The sequence below is a fragment of the Moschus berezovskii genome, chromosome 5 (genome assembly GCF_049115385.1).
Source record: "Moschus berezovskii isolate FMDL1 chromosome 5, NW_MosBer_1.0, whole genome shotgun sequence".
In the NCBI taxonomy this organism is placed as follows: domain Eukaryota; kingdom Metazoa; phylum Chordata; class Mammalia; order Artiodactyla; family Moschidae; genus Moschus; species Moschus berezovskii.
In genome coordinates this window covers 57,593,347-57,597,484 of record NC_142464.1, presented here as the reverse complement: position 1 = coordinate 57,597,484, position 4,138 = coordinate 57,593,347, and the positions used below count along the sequence as shown (strand labels likewise).

General features: G+C 38.2%; 2 pseudogenes; both read right to left on the bottom strand.

Annotated features, from left to right (window-relative positions):
- Nucleotides 1-656: 656 nt before the first annotated feature.
- Nucleotides 657-912, bottom strand: LOC148777834 (large ribosomal subunit protein uL16-like; annotated as a pseudogene).
- Nucleotides 913-969: 57 nt separating this feature from the next.
- On the bottom strand, nt 970-1,095 carry LOC129562225 (small nucleolar RNA SNORA70; annotated as a pseudogene).
- Between the last annotated feature and the right edge of the window lie 3,043 nt (nt 1,096-4,138).

Here is a 4,138-nt window from a genome sequence, read left to right as displayed (position 1 = left end):
CTACTGTGGGCAAGAGTCTGCTTGTGTTTACCCGTTCTGTAATTCCACGTATAATTTTCACTCACATCTCTGTGTGAGTATTTAAGCCATTCAATATCGATAATCACTGCAGTATTCTGATCAAGTAAATAAAATTCACTTCTAAAGATATTTTTAGTTTAAAATGGCACTTGTATATTACTGTATACATTATATGTTATTACTATGATTCTTCAAATTAATTGAATAGTTTAAACATGCTTTTTTTTTGACAGGAAGTAGGATTTATTGGTGGAGAAGGAAATGGCACTCCACTCCGGTACTCTTGCCTGGGAAATCTCTTGAACGGAGGAACCTGGTGGGCTGCAGTCCATGGGGTCGCTAAGAGTTGGACACAGCTGAGCGACTTCACTTTCACTTTCATGCATTGGAGAAGGAAATGGCAACCCACTCCAGTGTTCCTGCCTGGAGAATGCCAGGGACAGAGGAGCCTGGTGGGCTGCTGTCTCTGGGGTCACACAGAGTTGGACACGACTGACGTGACTTAGCAGCAGCAGCAGCAACAGGATTTATTGGTGAGCATGGTTAAAGAGGGGCCGAAACTGATGATCTTATGAATGCAGGGCCTGCCATTTGTGCAGGGCCTGCCACTTGTCCAGGGGACCATGATTAGGGATTTACTTGATCCCACAGCCATCTGGGATTAGCAGCTTTTCTGCCACCATGTTTTCAAATTCATCCTCATTAAACTTAGTAAATCTCCACTTCTTAGAGATGTGCATCTTCTGAATGCTAGGGAACTTGAACGTGTCCCTTCTGGAAGGCCTCATTCACCTGCCCCTTGTTCTGCAGCTTGGTGTGGATGGACATTATGACTTGGTCAATGTGGATCCTGGCCACTGTGCCCTGGGGCTTTCTGAAGGCATGGCACATACCTGTCTGAAGCCTAGATTGGGAATAGCAGGCCAGTCAATAATGCCCACTAGAAAGAGTTGTCTTTAAGATACCGTACAGCAACCTGCACAAGCAACCAGTTGAATACACTACCTAGAAGGCTGCTGTTTGCATACTGGGTCCCTATGGGGAAAAGAGCACAGTTGGCTTAATTGGCTGCAAATAAGTTATTTGAAAGTGGCTACTTGTGAAGTGACTCTTTTTTTTTTTTGAGGTGACTCTTATAAGGGATTCTGTACTGGTCATATTTTAAGTAAACAGAAAATAATCCAGCAATTCCAAAGTTGACACTAAGCAGAAATATTCCAAATTTAAAAAATAACCCTGTCAATTTTAACTACATCTTTGACCCTCATCAAAATACAAAATACTTTATGTAACAGAATTAGTCATTAAAGTGTTCACTACTCTAAAATTGAGAGGAGAGTAAATAGTTTGATGACAAAATATACAGAATTATAAAATGCTTGTGATTTTATTATCTTCACCTCTAATATAAAGCAAAGAGAAATCAAAGATAACAAAAGACAATTTTGTTCCTCATAAAGTGTGACATATACATGCATTTATCACTAATATTTCAGGATTGGATGAGATACTATCTTGCTCCAAGTTTTAGTGACTGAGGAAATGTCAACACGGCTGCCATGCTGTGAGGCAGACTTGCTATTAATTCTGATGTATTATATTGTGGGGATAAACTGGGGATAAGTCTGACTGGCTAATTAAAACTTTATTCTGTATAAAAGTGAAAAAATAAAAGAGAGTCACTCTTCATTCTTTCATGTTTTTTTCTGACAGTGTGTAGATTAATTCAGACACCAACTTAATCCAACATATGTATATTTTTTTCAATGCAACTTAAGAGGAAGACAAAAATTTGCTTTGAATATGACACTTATATTGTCAGTCCTTGATTTAGATATGCGGAGGTAGCAAGACATGTTAGCTGAAAGTAGAGATCCAGCGCATTTCTAAACGTGATGTTCCATTTATGTTCAAGATGACATGGATGGAATCAATTAGGATAAACAAGTGAGTTCCAAGACAGACTTTTAAGAATGCTGCAGAGTTGCTTAGTAACCTGATGTTATGCTTCATTTCCCAACAGAGCTGTAAGGCTGTCAGAATAGGTAATGGAATACTCAGAAATGAATCAAGTCTTATGTGCTCTCTAAAGATTATACTCATTTTTAATATGTTAGACCCCCTCCCACTGTTAGAAGTTGTATATATATGCTCAGTAAAACATAGTAGGACAGTGATCAAGGAATATGACTTCAAGTTGTGCTTTGATATAAAAATCTTGTTTATTTTCTTTACATACATTGTATTGCTGTAAATCACTGAGCCACATATCTACCAGTACTCTAGGGAAATGTACATTCAAGTTTTTCATCCTACAGGTTTACTTGCTATCTCCTTTGGTCCTCTCTGGCAGCACTTATTGCCGTTTGCACCTCCTATACTCTGCCTTTGAGGATTCACACATGGAGTCACAAGAAGTGTTGTTTTTCCTTCACATTGTCCAGACAGAAATATATCCACTCATGTAAACTATATTCTTCCAGAGAAACTATACTTATTGAACACTTCAAAAAATTTTAAAATCATCTCTGTAGATAAAACCAGACACACATATACATAAACTAAACTATAAGTATAACTTAACAAAGTATTATTCATGTCAATGAAACATTTGAACTTCAGTTCTGTTCAGTTCAGTTCAGTCGCTCAGTCGTGTCCGACTCTTTGCGACCCCAGGAATCACAGTACACCTGGCCTCCCTGTCCATCACCAACTCCTTTGAACTTAGGCCCTCAAATAGGGCCTCTGAACTGAACAGAAACTCTTAATTGTTCATTTCAAGTTGTCAGGATATGAAAATGCCAGAGCCCCTTTCCTGAATTGCAGTAACTGGGATTTGAGAGTTCACAAGAAATAGAAAAAAAAGGAAGGTAGAGATGCATTAAATTATTACCTTCATAGGTAACAACTCTTATGACAAGTTTTGATTTTCAAGTTAAAGATCTAAAGAGAAGAAAATCCCCTATTACATCCTCCTCAGAGTTAGCTGACACATAATCATTAAATTATTAATTTTTGTGTCATCTTTGTGAGATATATTGGGAACAATCACTTTTCTCATTTTTATAGGTAGATTTCATAAATTTTTTGTTAATAAGCTGGGATGTGGCTGAATCTTAGGGAAATCATAAAAAATTACATGTAATTTGTTTTGGAATATTTTATCAACAGATATTACAGCCAATTAGTTGTTAATAACCATGAATATGATTAGTAAAAAAAAAATTTAAACTAAGTAAATAAAGCAACTCTATTGATTTATATGCAACATCCCTAACTGTGTTTGGGCCCATTTCCAACAGTTCCCACCAAATATGTTTTAGGACTAGAAATATATTGTAGTAATATTGCTTTCAACAGGACACATGGAATGAGCCTACAGGTCATTCCTCCTGAAATAGAGAAAAGCAAATATTGTATATTAGCACATATTTATGGAATCTAGAAAAATGGTACAGATGAACCTATTTGCAGGGAAGGAATAGAGACACAGACGTGGAGAATGGACAAGTGGAGACAGGGGTGGAGGGGGGTTGAGATGAACTGGGAGACTGGGGTTGACCTGTGTGCACTGCCATGAGTGAAACAGATAGCTAGTGACAACATGGAGATAAAGAAGTGAACAATTAAGAGTGAATCACAAATTGCCAGTTTTCTCTAGGATTGTTGCCATATAATGATTCTCCAAGGAGAAAACCATTTTTTGAGTTGCTGTCTAGGCATGTTACAGTATGACAGCTCTGCTCACACCCAGAGTGTGGACATTTAGGTAAAGATCTGAGTTTAGGATTCTTCTACAATTTCCTAATTTGTGTTTCCTGGGGCATCACATAAAATGACCACTCAGTGTTGAATCCCCCAAATATTAGTAACCTTGACCCCAGCCACCTTATAAGTAATAGGTAGGCGATCTCTGTTTCCTGCTGGCTGATGATCTCAGACAGAGCACTGCTCTTCCCAGGTCCATCACACCTGCCCTTCAAAAGTGATGCATTTGTGACTTTACTTCCATTGTGTGTATTGAAATTGCACGTTTCAATCAAAACAGGCCCCAGGATTTTCTCTTCCCCAAAGTGGGCACTCCTTCTAATGCTCAGGGAGTTACATGCTGCATCCC